General features: G+C 42.4%; 1 long non-coding RNA gene across 1 annotated transcript in view; it reads left to right on the top strand.

The window, feature by feature from the left end:
- The first annotated feature begins 5386 nt into the window (after positions 1 to 5386).
- Positions 5387 to 16957, top strand: part of LOC144064641 (uncharacterized) — a 105124-nt gene continuing 93553 nt past the window's right edge. Inside the window, exon 1 of the long non-coding RNA XR_013296852.1 lies at positions 5387 to 5498. This is a non-coding gene — a long non-coding RNA (uncharacterized LOC144064641). The remainder of the gene's footprint in view (positions 5499 to 16957) is intronic.

The raw sequence follows: 16957 nt of genomic DNA, 5'->3' as shown, positions 1-16957 counted from the left end.
CTGTGGCCTCAATGAAATGGAGGGGGGGGTGGGCTCCACCTGTGCCAGTGCTGCAGTGCTTCCCCTTCCCCTATTTGGCACCTCTGCGGCGCCAGCTGCAGCAGGACTCCGGGTGGTTAGTAATTTACACAATCTTTAATCCAACGGCGCGTCTTATCTGGAACAATAAATATCTTAACGTTCAAAGGGATGTGATGAGCTGCGTCTTTTACTTTGTCTTTTTTGTTTTACTTATTGGTCAAATTGAATGAAAATATATTAAATAATGTACCTTTTATTCATTTCTATTTGTAAAAAAGTTATCATTGTGCAGTAGGGGACTAAAGAAGTCAATACTACTCTGTAAATAACATTTAATTTAGAAGAATATAGTTCACATTAGCATCAAAACTAACCCATATTTGATCAATAAAGATGAGAAGATTGAAAATTGACTTTGGATTTTAAAAAAAGTGGTAATGTCACAAGAATATAATTGAAATGTGAGGAAATTGTCATTAGATAATGAAATACAATAAAGGACTAAAATAAGAAAATCCGTAAAACCCTTCAAAAAAAATTGTAGTCTTTCATTTTGTATTGCAAACCTTTAATCTATACCTCTGTCAAAATTTCATCGGGACTTTATGTTCACGTATCATTGCACACGCTCATAAAAGTCCAGCCGCGTCAATGGTAATAACAAAGCCATTCCGACCACAAATGATGCGTCATTTTTCCAACATAAGTCTCGTAAGGACTCCTTGACCCCCAATAAAATAGCATTAAAGTGAGCTGTCTGGACCCCTTTACTGCGTAATGACCTCCCGTCACGAACTTTGACCCGCAGATTGTACCCACAATGGGGAGCAATGAAACGCCAGGGATGCGGCAAAGTAGGGGAACTCCCTGAGATCAATGGGTTTATTTGCCCGAGAGGGAGTAAAAATAAAATTGACAGGAAAGGGAAGTGAGAGCAAAATTGCTTTTGCTTCTCTAAAACCTGAAAAAAAATGACTCGCACACCAACGCAGCCGCCGTGTAGGAACACAATAGCCTACTTTCCCCTCATTGTTTTGGCCCAGTTAAGCTCCCCTAAGTAATTATGAAAATTAATTACAATTCCTCGGGGAGTCACATGGCAATGAGCTCCTACTTTCCGAGTGGCCAGGTGCTGAATTGAGAGAGGTGGAAGTGTGAGAAACCCTGATGACATTACACAACATTATCAAGGTGTTAAAGACTCTCCAACCTGTATTTGCCCTCATGTTGACAGATTTCAACTCGTTCAGTGTTTGAAAAAAAGAAATCAGTTCTGCCATCCTCACAAAACGTTTTCTTCATTACTGCATTGTTGAACACTTTAAAAAAAAAAAAAACGTGTGTTCAAAGACATTCATAGAGTGTTTGAAAACCTTTTTTGGTAAATTGAAATAGCTTTAACGCACATGTGTCAAAGTGGCGGCCCGGGGGCCAAATCTGGCCCGCCGCATCGTTTTGTGTGGCCCGGGAAAGTAAATCATGAGTGCCGACTTTCTGTTTTAGGATCAAATTAAAATGAAGAGTATAGATGTATATTAAATTTCCTGATTTTTCCCCCTTTTAAATCAATAATTGTAATTTTTTAACCATTTTTTTCTGTTTTTAATTCAAAAATTATTTCGTAAAATCTAAAAATATATAAAGAAGCGCAAATAAACATTGTTTTAGATCTATAAAAAACGGAATATTCAGGGCTTTTAATCCAGTTCTTTTAATCAATTTATTAAAACAAATCTAAATATTATATCTAAAATGGTCCGGCCCACATGAAATCGAGTTGACGTTAACGCGGCCCGCGAACCAACCCGAGTCTGACACGCCTGCTTTAAAGGGTTGATTTTGTACCTTAGACTTAAATTCAGTTCTGCGACAGACAGTAATTCATACAATGTTCGATCGGTTAGTGCGACAACAGAAAAGCGCCAGAATCAAGTGCGACTCAACAATCCATTAATCCAAGCCGCAGCAGCACACAGATGTGCCCTCCGATACCACAATCCAATCACGTCTCCCCGCACCTTAGAAAGCAGTCAGATGCCATAACAATATCGGACATCAAAGCTCATGGCGTCGTAAACTCCAAGGTCTAGAATAACCCCCGAGATTAGCGTTGTGGGTCACGGCAGCCACTCGGGGGGGACCCAGACGTCATAAATGTCCCCAGACACTGAGAGCCAGTCTTGGGCTTGGCCCGGTTGACCTCGGGTTCAACGTCTCCGGGGCGGTTGGAAATGTAGTTAGATGGCTTCCGAGGTCAGTCTTTGTTTGTCACGTCGGGTGTTAAAAGCCCGTCGGGGCTTTGTTTTAGATGCTGATATCTGAGAGCGTGTGCACGGGAGCAGCTGTGCCGTGGCGGGCCGGTGCGTGCACTCACAGCTTGACCCCGTCCAACCGAGTCCCCGCGACCTTAAATAAGCAGACGTGTCCTTGAGTTACACTAATCAACCTCAATGGAAATGAGCCATTATCATTACTGATTTATGTAAATATTGCCCCATTGGAAACATCTTGATGCCACATACCGACCTTAAGTTGGTCTTTTTTGATTGCGTAGTTCCAGGGTCATTTCCTTGGAACGAATGCGCTATGTACGGCAACGTCATGATCAATTCTCATGTCAAAATACGCTTTGAGTAGAGCATCTTCAGTTGAGCAGATTAAGTTTTTGTCATTAGTTTGAAAGATTATGCAAAATGTCCCGAAGCCATTTCCACTATACTTGCGGTGGAGAATGAATGAATTCATTTTTGGCATGGCCTGGATTAAGGGGTGGAGCTCGGATTTCCCTGATGATTAATGCATGAATTTTAATGGGAAGCCAAATCTGGCATATATGCGCATCTATGAAATATTACAATGTGGTGCGGATACAAATTCGGATTATGTCGCCTCAGTTCTGGTAGAGTTTGTTATGAACCGTTTTATTGTGCCGTTTATTTACAAATGTGGCCGTGAGCTGCTTTAATATTCATTTTAATGATCTTTTGTATAATCATGGTTTAAAGTATGAACAAATGTCAATTTTTAGTATAGGTTAACTTTTTTTATCGTAGTGTGTATAACATATAAACATAGTCTTATCATGCTAAAGCTGTAATCGTTGTCCGAATATAAGGAACGGTTAAAAATAAGCAGGAAAACAATTATTTGAACAACAATTCAGACCCAACATTATTTTATATAGACATCCTGATCATCCCTATACTCAAACAAAATGTGTTTGGCCACGCTCGCTCAAATATTTACATTGCGTTAACTGCAGAAATGCTGCGGGGGCAAGATGCGTTCAACAACACATACAGGCGTGTTTGGTAAGGGGTGTGGCCAATTATAAAACGGCGCTCTCGCCAAAAGGGCAGATGCTTAAGCGAGGGCATCTCCTGCAGAATGAATGGGACTTGTTACCATCAAAACATATTGTAATCACAGAACACCATTTTATGTTCCTGATAAGGAAAAGCCCAAAATAAATCCTTCTATGGCTTCCTCCCCCCATGGTAATGATACTTTCCTTCCAATTGCAAATACAGATCCCACCACTACCACCTCGGTCCCGACATTGCCTAACATTATCATAATCCTGCCTTGCCTGCGAGCACGGGAGTCATGGTTGTTCTCCGAGGCTGGCGGTGACTTATGTTGTGGGCTGCTAATCATATTACAGTCAGCTGCCGAAAGCCCGTGTTCTTGGCACGGTCCCTTCTGACACGCCTCTTTGACTCCGCAGCCCTGCAAACCCCCAGTGATGGAATGATGGTCCTCTTTTAATCTTTTTTTTTTTGAGAATATCATTTTTTAAGTGTCGCTGGGTCATTTTATCAAGTGTTAATATTGGATATGAGTGTGGCGTAATGTGTGCGTACACACTTTTGATGTTAGTGTCACAATCTAAGCTGTTGTTAGATGGGCTGCATGCTCTGGAACAAATGGAGGACGAGGCATGGTAGAAGTTGATGCGGCAGGTCGTCACTGCGCATCAGTTCCTCCATCATCGGCCGCACCTGCTAAGCAGAAGCGGTCACACATAGGAAGTCAGCTGTATCGCTAGCGGATGTTGCGGACTTTACCGCGCACATGCCTTGGCCATGTGTGAGCAGGCTTCTGGTGGCCAGGAACACACACAGCATCTTGTCCTTCATGACATCACGGCCCCATATGAGCTTGACTGACAGACCGTCTGTTTGTTTTCCCCTTTTAGAAGGAGTCCATTTCCTGTGCTCCCTTTGTTTTAGGGCGTATATTTTAAAAGGGGGAGAAAAAAAATCTCCCCTTTTTTAAATGTGGTGTTTACATTATGTGAGTGCTTTGAGGGGAAAGCACAAAGCTACCGCACAGTGGGTGGATTATAAACTTGGACCGAGTTTCAAACGGAGTGAACTTATAAACACAGAATCCCAGTCCCCCCCCATTCCTCCCATCACACACTCTTAACTCACTGACTGCTCACATATTACTTTGGATCAAACCCAGACGAGGCTCAACTTTGCACTTTGATGCGTGTCTGTTTGCTTTGAGTTTGCGCCTCTCGTCATTCCTGCTTCGAAAGTAGCGTAACTGATCATGTTTTGCACTCGGATGCAAGACAATGGTCCAGTTAGTAGCAAAGTTTATCCTTTTGTTTTTGGAAAAAGTTAGATGTATTCATGCAACATTGTTGAATCGTGAGATGACAACCTGCAAACAAATAGTAGGCTACGATGGTGTGGTTTGTATTCCTGAAGAATTTTTTTGTCTTTACAGAGCTCCAATGTCTTAAAATGATTGTCAAAATTTCCCATGCTTCAAAAATTACAGACCGTACATTCTGTTTTTAGTCTTGTCACACTGGCAAATGTATGCGTAACAGCGGGCTGAATCTCGCAAGTGAGTCTGCATGTTCCGGCTGACAAATCACTCGGCAGCACTGTGTGCAGTCGACAAGCCATTGACAAGAGTTGTGTAGCTCCAAGTAAAACAAACTGTAGCAATGGGAACCTAAACACTACTAATAGTATTCAGTAGTGCAAGTGTACAGATGTTTTTTGGGGTATGTGAAGAGTTAAAACATATCATCTAGTCCTTAAATACGGGTCGGACAAAAATAAAGCCACGTCTACAAGCAGCCTTCCTATCGCGGGATCTGTCAAAGCTGCAAAACCTAACGATGAGGTTAGGCAAGAAAAAAGGTTTACATGCAGAATGTGCCAATCAAAAGCTCTAGCGCTCATGAAGTCAACTCTCAAACATGTCTGCACCCATTGTTTCTCATTGGCTGCTAATTTACAGAACCATAGTGCTTGAAAATGAGTACAAAATATGATGATTGTGTGAAACTCTTTAGGACTGATGTACTCATGAAACTAATTGGCGGTGTGATGTGTGGCTCAGTTTTACAGAGTCTACAATGAAGACTTCCCACTTGTTTCAGTCAAGTTGATGAACAGGATCTGGATGATAGTTATCATTATCTTCATTGCTGCTATCTCTGCAATCAACAGGTATGTGTTTTTGTGCTTATGTAAGGTTAAAGGTTACTCCAGATTGTAGTTGTACCTACATCACATAACCTATTAATAATTTCTATCCACCAAGCATAGTTCATTATTTCAATGCATAATATTTATGTGAAAAAGTTGTGTTAGTTATGTTAGTTTTAAGTCAAAATGACACTAGTTATCACTGATACCTTTTCAAACAAGTTAATTCCTTACATGATTCATCATACTTAGTTTTCACCCAAATGACAGAAGTAATGCAACATATTTTTCTCAATTTTTCAAAAAATGTTCCCTGTTTACATTTCAACTCTATACATGTGTAATATAACAAGTTTGTTACTTTATCAATTTCTAAGTTGGGTAACTTAACTTTTCCGAATTTATGCCTTTGTGAGACTCTGTAATTTATGTTTCCGCCTTTTGACTGTATTTTGATTTTGCTGTAACGTTTGGAACGGGACCCTCACGAGGACGAGCGAAAACGATAATCAATCATTGTTAGAGTTCAAATGCCGAAAATAACATACGGTGTGGAACGGCCCACCTTTGCGCCAACAAGGCTTTCCTACTCCTTTTCATTAGGCGCCAAAACAACCCTCTTTTTGCTCAAAATAACAAAAGGCCATTAAATAAACAGCCCCTTATGCAAGGCCCACAATACCCGGCGCACCTTGACGTGTCGAGAGGCACTGCTGGCACGACGGCCAAAGCGGAGCTTTAAAGGCCGATCTTTGGCTGTCGCGACGTGCCGAGGCACACGAGGGGGGACGACCTGCGAGCTCCGTGTGCTCTGCGAAGACCACATGGACCTGAATAGCCATTATGTGCCAGCTGTTCAGAATGAGGAGTAATTGCACTGTTGGCATGACTCCACCACGCGGGCCCCCGGTGCCGTGGCTTTACACCCCTCCGCCCCAAGCCACCGCCAAACGCCCCCTCCCTTGGGCACTTTGCCAAGCCCTCCCGCACGCTACGTCCCTGACCCGTCCCACCACTGCAACCAAGTGGCACCCCAAAGCATACAGGGCCACCCTTATTACACCTAAGCAGTCGACTAAAACCCCAAACCCCCCCTTCCCGCTACATACGCACACCCTTTACCACCAGCCCCTCTGTTCCACATTCCAAGGGGGGCACTGGTTAAATCTAATCCCATAATAAGACGCTCAGCTGTCCGGGAAAAGAAAGAGAACTTTCCTCTGGTAAATTCTAGACTTCCTTTTTTCTTTACGCCCTCCCTTCTTTTCAGCCAAAGTGGAGGCAAGATGACACTCTGGGCCCCATCGGCCAGTTGCTTTTGTCTTTCTACGACCTTGATTTATCCTTTCTTCTCACTGTTTTATGTTTTTTTTTTTTGCTCAATGGTATAAGATTGCCTCTGTGTTGGGTCCTGGGAGCCTGAATGCATTGGGGGGAGTTACGTTGCTTAAGGGCCACTTTGCTTTCTTTTCCACGCTCGTTCTTGTTTAGGCCCTAAACAGACAGATGTAAGCAATTTTACACTTAGATCACCTACCAGCCTTTGTCGTAAAGGTGTTGAATGTAAAGGATTTGTTTGTTTCATATGAGGTTGAAGCCACTAATTTCAGCACTATTCTGCTTCAAGGCATATTTAATTTGTGATTGTTTAGAACTTTATGGTATTTTCCCCCCCACTAATGTCATTTTCAAAGTCCTGACTATAAGGATATAGAGGGTTTTAAGCAGTTGTAAGGATGTCCCTGTTATGTTTGTATGAAAATCCTTATGCAATAATGCCAGTAATGGTAACAAATGGAAGACACCAAACTTTTTAATAATGTGTAAAGCAATTTAACTTACCTACCCGGTCTGTGGCAAAATGTCAGTTACGTATGCATGTGTATGAAAGTCACTAGTTAAGTGTTGGGAAGGGCTCTGCTTTGGTTATCAGCTTTAGAACCCTGGGAAACTGTAGCAGGCAAGATAAAGGGGAACAAAGAGGGAAAAGAGAGTTACCCATAACCTACAGTATTGGGACATTATGTTCCACGGAGATAGAATAAGTAGGTTTGTTAAGCTTTTTGATGATTGAAAAACATGTTACTATTTTCTATAAATAATGCATTGATTGTAATGATTTAGTATTGTGAGGGGGGTCGAGGATGGCCACCAATAATCAACGATGGGGAAAAAACAAAACAACAGATGGACTGTGTATGTCTTTAACCCAGATTCTACCTCTCTAATCCCATCTTCACTGCAAGAATGTGCACTTTGCATGCTCGGCGTGACACCAAATGAACATTTAGGTGCGACTCTGACTCAGACGGGAGATGCATGACTTGTTTTGTTGTCATCGAATATGCCCCGAGTGTTGTTTTTGCATTTTTTCAAGTGGTGAACGAGAGGAAGTCGTATCAGGCGAGCAGTTGGTGTGGGGGTGGTAGGACCCAGACTGTCAGCTGTCAGGGTTTATAGAGGGGGAGGGAGGTGGTATGGGGTGACACCCCTCAGCTGATTTAGGAGAGGTGGGGTGGGCTGGTCAGCTGATGGTATCAACAAGCCATGGGGGTAGCTCAAACAGTCAGTTGGCATAACATCATTCGCCGTTATTTGACTTTATGAAACAGGTCAGTGGGATTATTTAATCACCGCCGAACCTGAAAATGGCTACCAACATTGACTAAAAATCATGCCCAGTTGAATACTGTATCACCATCAACATTTGTACAGTTATTTTGTGGAGTAAATACTTTCCTCTTAAACAATATTTCGACCGCAGTCCTTCATTCACGTCTGAATTGTATAGCATTTTAGTTTCATACTCCTGTTGTTGCACATCTTTACATAACCGCTTCCTCTCACAGACTTTAAATCCTTCTTTTTTAACAAACTCTCCAAAAATGCCCCTCTTCCCCTTAGTGCTTACTAACGCCATCCCAAGGCTCCAATTTTTCCTTAAATGGCTTGTCACCATCTTGCCAGTTTGATGCTTTCTAGGTCAGGTCAGAGGTCATGTTGGATGCAAAGGATTGGCTTGTAAATTAGTTGATTGCAAATCCCTAATTACACAATTCTAATCTGTGTCAGGGTGCCAGTTTCCAGTTCAGTGGGTTTGCCCTTAGCCTTAAAATGAATAAGCAATGGATGAACTCTGACTTGATTGATTTGAATATGCCTTAAAAAGTATTAACATTAACTTGCAGTTGGTATTGACATCTTCCGGTCCAATTTTAGCACAGCAGGCCCACATTTATCCTGCGAGTGCCATTGACGGCTGGTCAAAGCGTCTGTCGATTTTAGCTGAAATCTATAAAATACCAGCGCTGACGTTGCCAGACAAGAAATGATGTCTCTTACTCCAGAGAGGGTTGAAATCATAGTGCTGATCTCAGAAGATGTAGCTCTTTTATGTGTGAGTAACCTTTTCTGTCACTCTGAGTATACTGTACGAACAAAATAAAAGACACAGGCATGCCATTGGTTTTTAGGTTTTAGGTTATATAGTAAATGTAGGTCAGGGTTTCTGGAGAGAAGGCCTTGCTCAGTATGTGCTAAGCACATCTGCTGCTGCGCTGCCAGTGCGTGCCGTTGACGCTTCATCGGATATTCGCTGCAAATGTTATTTGATGAGCAGCAGGGCAGACGCTTAGGGAGTTCCTGGCCGCCGTGGCGTTGAGCCGTGACTGAGGTCACGGGCAAATGATCGAGCAGCCAGGCGAGAACACCAGCTGACTCAGCTGGGGTCACGATCAAGAGGAAGGATGGCAAGGTGAAAAAAAAGCATCACGCTTCCGTTAATCAGACATGCAACCCTTCATTAACAGGATGACTTATGCCAATAATTGTCAGGAATGTAGGACGTGGGTGTCAATGAATGTTTATTCAGGAGTTTTGAAAGCGTTGATCATTCAGTCTGAATTGATTTGCTTTGTTAATGTACATATTTGGTGGCTGACTCAATCCATTCATCTCATCATCAAAGAATGTATCCCAGTTGTCTAACTATTTGGATAAAGTAGAACAAAAAATAACTTGTTTTGTTTGACATAATATCTGGTTGATTCATCAGTCAATCATTTAAGTATGCAATGTAGTGCTATTGTGCAACTGTAGAGCCTAAAGGATCCTATTTCATATTTTCAATGACACTCTTTTGTTTGTTTGACAAATGACTTTTTATATTTATATTTACTATTATAACTATGGTCTCACAGCTTCCATGTTAAGGTTTTTTTCATAGCTCCAATCTTCCTATAAAACTTATTGGGCCTTTTATATTTCTTAATTGACCTAAGCAATATTATTTTAATTTCTCGTCCTGCATAATATGTGAATATTTCATAAGCCCATGTTAATCTTATCGTAAATGTTGAGTAAAATGGAAGGTAATTGCAAAAGAACTGCGATGAACTGCTAAATTAAGTCATAATTTACTGAGATAAAACATTTGTAGGGACACCAGCTGGTCTCTTTATTTTCTGGCCTGTAAAACGTTGCCAAATGGACTGATGTTAAAAGCTTTAAAATGTAATTTGTCTTGACTGGTAAGAAATGTTGGAATAATGAAATTGATGTTAATGATCATATAAAAGTTTGGCTTAGGGCAACATTTGAAACGATTTCCAAACCATCAAGCTGACTTCGATCGTGATGGCAGTGCTCAAATTTGGACTTTTACTGCGCCACTTGAACCCGTCAGTGCGTCAGTCGGGCCCAGTTTGGCCTCAACACTTAATCTGACTCGGGAAAGAGAGGGAGACAAGAGTTGAGCGAAGGAATTTGGGGTGACCAAGTGGTGGAAAGTGAGAAAAAGCAGAAAAAAGGGGGGAACGGCAGAGAAACAGAAGGCAGGGTGGGTGTTTTTATTGGTGTCACGAGAGGAGAAATCAATAAAGAGGTGCAAAAAGCTTCCCGGTTTTAAGAGCTCCATCGCCGAGGCAATTAAAGGGGCCTTCAAAGGGCCCGTCTAATCAGCAGTTAAATAAAGATAGGAGCAGGCGGTGCTTTGGATGGCCCTGCTCCTGTAATCTAACACCTACTGCCCTGTACTCAGTGGCCCCTTGAACTCAGTGTGTGTGTATGTATGTCTGCATTCACATACCTGTGTGTTTATGTGCCTTTTCTCCTCATCTACACATGTGTGGGCGCAGAGTGCCCGGATGTGTTTTTGACAGCTTGTATGTGCTTAACAGACTCTTAAAACGTAGATTAAACCGTTAAAGCTTCCATTCCTTCCCTGTCAGTCTAGCGTGTCTGAGCTCCGTCTAAACCACGCTGAGACAGAGCACGCTCGTTTTTTTTTATATTGAACTCATAAGGTATAGTAGACCCTTCCGTTTACCGCCTGTCTTATCTGCAAACCCAAAGACTTGTTCGTCATCTGTGTAGTTTCTCACCGTGATAAGGTGCCTGCCGTTGAGTCAATACTCCAGCCTTTGGTTCGTTGCCTGCCTCTCCCTGCTTAAAGAGGCACTGTGGTGTGGACATAGCAGATTCCAAGCCATAGCAATGAGTTTACCTTAGGCACACAACAGATAGATAGATAGACAGGTGGAAAAAAAAACCTCTTAGATGGTGTCTTCGCATACTAGTCTATGGTGGTAAAGTCCGTCGTTGCTGCCAGTTGCTTCACCTCGATTTTTGTAATTATGTCTGACACTATCTCAAGTTTTACTTTGCCACGTCTTTGCATTCCGCCTTGAAATGACAGAAAGACACATCCATCATTCATTTGCAAGGTGAACTGTTCCCAACGCAGACTTATTGCAATCTCCAACTCGTAAAATTGCCTCACAGGTTGAGGATCATTCAAACAACGAACTTCTGGTCAGCATTTGCTCTCATTTTCACAAAGGACGCATCAACCATTTTCTTCTAAGTGGTGCTTGTCCATAATGTCCTTCAATTTCATTTTCTTTTTATAGGAACAGGTTAGAAAAATTTAAAAGCCTGATTTAATTAGTTTAGTGCATGCAAAAACCGACACAAAATGGATTGCTTTCACCAACAGATGTGGAAGCTGATTTAATAACTACAGTTAAATTTCTATATGGGCTATCTTTTCCTGCTTTTACCATTTTTCTCTTCCTGGCCATCCCACCTTTTCCCACCCACAATGCAAGTTTTTTGGGGGAAAGTGAACGTAAAAACTGACACAAGTGGTCCTGTGTTGGCCATTAAAAAAGATTACAGGTTGTAGGTGCTTCCAACTTGTCTTCACTTTTCTGAACGGCCTTTCCTACAATCTTGTGGATGTTCCCCTCACTTCTTCTCCCTCCTCCCTATTAACCCCCGTCACCTCACGCCTCCCGGCATATCCCTTTGCTTAAGCCAGCATTATCAGTGGGGCTCATTAGGACAGCATTAGTGTCAGAGATGGACACAGTGATATGGCTCTGCCGCTGGATCAAGGAATACAGCGAAGATGCCCCTGCACCCCCTCTTTTTTTCTAAATTCTTCTCTAGCTTCAGCAACTCTTCATGCTATTGTTTAGGGAGACCTTGTTCCTGACATCAAAGGTCAGGGGTCACTCATCCACTGGAGCCATCCAGCTCCTTCATCCCCAGCGCACTGTCACTACAATTCGCCAGTCCCACAGGTCCCTGTCAGCAGGTCCCGACACAGCCGTCACTTACGCTTGCATGCGTGTGAATGTGCTTACATATGCTTTGCTGGCAGAGCCATACGACCACTGGCAGCCCCTCGACTACTTAAAAACCATAGCACCAGAGAGGACAAAGGGACTCTTTTCTTTCATTTCATTCTCTCAGTGACCCTGTGTTATTGGAGGCAGTACCGTAACGCAGAGAGACGGGGTCAAAAGATTTATTTAAAAGAGGGTCGCTTGAGTCATTCATTACATCTCCCATTTGGCTAAATCATTTGGAAATATTTTGAATTGAATTGGAAAATAAGGATTGAATATAAAGAAAAAAATGGACGTTTGAGCTTGTCATGGATCTAGAAAGTGACACAGCTTTATTTTGCCACAGTATCGGATAAATTTAGATTGGATGTTGCAGAGGATGTGCAGTTCAGAATCTTAGTATCCTTTGATTCGTGTAGTTTGATGGTTAAAAAGGTTTCTGTTGTTCTGTTATTTCCAACTCACGGTCTTGGTTTCTTAAGACCACATTTTGAAGGTCTTTGGACTCGTCTCGTTGTGTGCCTCAACTAATTTACTCTCGAAAAATATGTTTTAGTGTATGAAAAGTTCAGCAATATCGATGTTCTCTTGCTTTGCACTTCTGTTAAGTGAATATTTTAGCAAATGTGATCAAAATGTTTGGCTTTCGGACAAGCTATCATCTTTTCCATGTGCAGCCAGTGCGAGTGTCGAGCCAGCTGATAGCGACATGGTAGCCTTGGCCCTATGACCCAGATAGCACTACTTAGGAAACCACTGCCCACATTCCCATCGCTTACAAATCACCTTTTTCCCTAATCATTAACACGGAAATGAACCATGTTTCTTTGCATTATTGTGTTTGAACGCAATGCTCGACACAAGCTCCCGAAATTTAAAAAAAACAAGACATTGGCGCCCTGTCAAAAAAAAGCTAACTCTCAATCCTGGTGTTCAATTTACGATCGATTTCTTAAAAGCATGAACATGTATTTCAATGGGTGTCGTAATCTATGTAATAGAGTAATAGATGTTGGGTAACCTCATATACAGTTACAGGTATTTTATGATGCCATAACGCGTACATCAAACGTACCCTGTGCACACGTGTGTGTTTCCACGAGGTCACAACAACCCAGCGCCCTACCCATATGTTTATATCTCGTAAAAGTCTAACGACACCCACCCAAGCTGTCAGAAGTCTCGCCGAAATGTTCCTCACAGGGCCCCTTGAGGCTTCTCATTTAACAACTAAAAAAGAATGCATGGGAGAAAAGAAAGTTAAAAGATGAAACACCAGCACGGTTGTGACTCAACAGTATCAAGTGTTCAGGTTTGCGTATGCAGAAATTAAGGGTGAGAGGACAGGCGTGTGTTTTTGTATGGGTCCCTAGCGTGGGTGCAAGAGTGATTGGCTTCACGCTTGTCAGGTGACTGGTGTCCTTAGCAAGGAGCCACCCTCGGGCAGCCACCTGATAGGCTGAGGAGGCAGGTGAGGTTCAAACAGCCCAGCCAAAGCCATGAGGACAAGGGTCTTATTGATAGAAGCATTTGACAAAAGTGATCATCCTAAAGAACTCTGCACGTTTTTAATAGTTCCCGTCTCACATCTTGATTTGCCGTTGAATACTACAGACCATCAATAAATTTAAAAAAAAATGTTTGAATAAAAAATGCAAGGAAAAAGGGTTTCTTAAACCCAACAGTTTTGTCAGCACTTTGCATGATCTGCATTTTTAAGGTCTTCTCTCCCTTTTTAATTGTACACTTTCTTTTTTCCACCTCCCTTGAACTTTCCGCCACATTTCACAAAATGGGAGGAGCAGGAAGATGATTAAAAAATATGAATGAATGAAAGAATACCTTTCACACTATTAGGTGTGTGCGTGTTTGTTTTCCCAGTGTTGTTTTATCGGGATCAAACAGCGGCGAGGGCATTGGCTACAGAGGACTCTGCTCTTTTATTGGCAGCTGGAGGGATAACGATTGTGTTCATACAGAAAGCCTGTGTGTTCAAGGGAAAACTACCAAGGCCAAAGAGGATTTGAGAATGGGAACTCGCCCACGCAAACTCATGCAAATCACTTCGAGGCAGGTTGCCTCATTGCTCCTTGGGTAACACCAGCACAACCGCCCACGATCCACATTGGTGTGGCATTGCATCGTCTTTGTAGCTGAGGGTGGCAAGGCTTGGCTCGCGGGCTGTTGAGTTGTGGGTTCGAGACCTGTCGGAGACCATATATAAGCTTGGACAACCAGAAATATGGCACTAACGAACGATGTATTCTTCCGTTCTTGGGTTTTTTAGGTAGACCTCAGGAGAAGGTTGGTTCATCATCTCAAATGTACCTTTTGAGCAATGTTGATTCACAATCCTCAAGGTCAGAGGACTCCACAAGTTGTGTCCTATTGGATAAATAGCGGAATGTTTTCAACCACCAACAATGAGTCAAGTTGTCTTCAAATCAAACAACAGCACATGATTTATCCTCGGGCAAGATGCCAAGCCCTCCGGTGTCTCTAGCGACTGCTTCATCAGTGTGTGAATTGCTTTCCTTTCATGGCAGCATTCACTACCAGGCAACATTGTAAAAGTGTCTTCACGATGGACGTGCAATATAAAAATGCAGGCCTTTTTATGATAGGGAAAGCTGTTATGTTGCTGAAGCAATCAGGTGTTGTGAGATAGACTCTTATTGAAAACCAGATTACATATACTAACCATCATGATGAGCATTAGAACTGCCACCCAAATTGAGGACCTAGTTCATCGTTGTATGTACGTTGCTTTATTTATTTGTTCATTTTTAAATTTAGCTTTATTATCAGGTGGCTTACACTCCTAGTTGAGGTTGGCCGCCACTGTAGCCAGATGTCAGATCAGCACACACAACGATATGGATTAATGTAATCCGTCTTGGTCTCAAGTCTCCAGACGAGATGAACCAAAATGTTTTTGCGGATGAACTAAACCTAAACACTTCCCCCTTGAGCGCTTCCTATGAAGTCTTTCGGAAAAAAAGTCAAGACATCATAATTACATGCAGTGGCTTTTCACTTATGCCTATCACCATAAATCAACCCTCCGCCCTTACACAACTGTATGCACCTGAGCATCTCTCAACACCTGAAGCAATCATACCCAGCAATTTGATAATATTACCCTGCAAAATAATGACCAAGCACATAGATATTGATGGAGTAGGTAGAGATGTCATTCCATTTTAAATCACTGCCCTTCTACCTGACAACATCTTTGAAGTATCACATGTAGGCGTTCAATGATGTGCTGATAATCAACTTAAAGTAAAATATCCCTCTGCTTTTCACAGTATTAATGAAATCATCTTATATATTATAGCAGTCGGCTATAATCTGAGTAATACTCTATCATCAATTACCATAGTCTTCACAACAGATTCATTCCATTATCAATAATAGAACCAAACTTGGACATTTCGATACATAGGAAGACTCTGTTTCCGGGCCCAGTTTTGTTACTCTTCGTTGGCAGACGCTTCCTTGCTTACCGACCCTGGAATCCTGTAGCGTCTGGGATTCAGCCGCTTTTGTGAGATTGGATCAGTCTGGGACAGGAAATACCCCCTAACAAGCAGAGTCAAAATGTGATTAGGGTTCATTTTTTCCTGATGTCTGTTGGTTTTATGTGTGCCGGCCTGTTCTTGTGACTCACATCGCTCAGGTAATGACACATTATCCCTCAACACACACACACATACATACACACAGTAAAGCCCCTGCTAGTTTATAGTCATGATCAAAAGCAGTAGTCGTGTTGTTTCATCACTCTCATCCACTAAATGAGGCCAATCATTGCATTTTATGACAAGTCTCAAACTTTTTTAACTCCAACTTGCTTTCATGGTTACCCCTCTGCCATGTTGGTTGCAGGCCTTCCTAGTTCCTTTCATGATGAACCTTTATTTCCTAACAGTGCCTTTATGACATATCGTCCCCATAGTTCTGTTCATGCTGAACTCCTAATTTTAGGCCAGCCATGCGGGGCTTAACGAGGGTTCCGCCAGTTTGGTGCGATGCTATAGTCCCCTCAGTCGGACACTAACGAGTCGCCGCACACTGACCTCTCAAGCGGCTCAAATTAGATGTAAATTGTGGCTGATTTTTACGGGAGTGCCTAACGTGATCCAGATCCCCCTGCCATCCCAGCCAGCGGGTCAACGCCGTGAGAATGTCTCGCTCCCTAACGACATTTGGAGTGGTCGATGAGAGGGGTCGTGGGTAATGGTGACCTCCCTGGCCTACACTTCACTTCCTTCTAATTAGAGCGCCGGGCCAGATCAAAGGGGCCAAGCGTATCGCAGCAGGAGGGCCACTGAAGAAGGAGGCAAGCTAGTAAGGACTAAGTGAAGGCGGGAGGAGGCTTTTCTATAAGTAATAGTGTACGGATGGGGGAGAATTTAGTTGTTGTTGTTTTTTTTCCTTCCATTGGTTCTTGAGGTCAAAAGAGCTCTCAACCTGTGGGCCGCGGGATGGAGCCTCTTCAATTGGTATCCCGAGTCTCTTAAAGGCTAAGTAGGGGGCATTCCAACGATGTATGTTCTGCACCTTAGCAAAACTGTGGACTGATACTGACCATGCCAGACACTTGCAAAGTGGAGCCTGTTTGGCTTTCTCACCTGCAGTCTCTAATGGAAATGAATTCAGTTTTGTGGGTTTTAATATCTAGTGCATATTTGGAACACTGTATCCATTTTATCCCTGAACATATGCTAAAATTTTGGCTAATGTGATACCCTTCAGTGAGCTTGTATTAGTAATTTTTCTGTGATTTGCTGTCTAAATCCACTTTCCAAGAAGAAATAGATGCTATAGTTTCAGTATGTTGGT

The sequence above is a fragment of the Stigmatopora argus genome, chromosome 19 (genome assembly GCF_051989625.1).
Source record: "Stigmatopora argus isolate UIUO_Sarg chromosome 19, RoL_Sarg_1.0, whole genome shotgun sequence".
Taxonomy (NCBI): domain Eukaryota; kingdom Metazoa; phylum Chordata; class Actinopteri; order Syngnathiformes; family Syngnathidae; genus Stigmatopora; species Stigmatopora argus.
The sequence above is the reverse complement of the archived record's forward strand: the minus strand, read 5'-3'. Positions and strand labels throughout refer to the sequence as shown.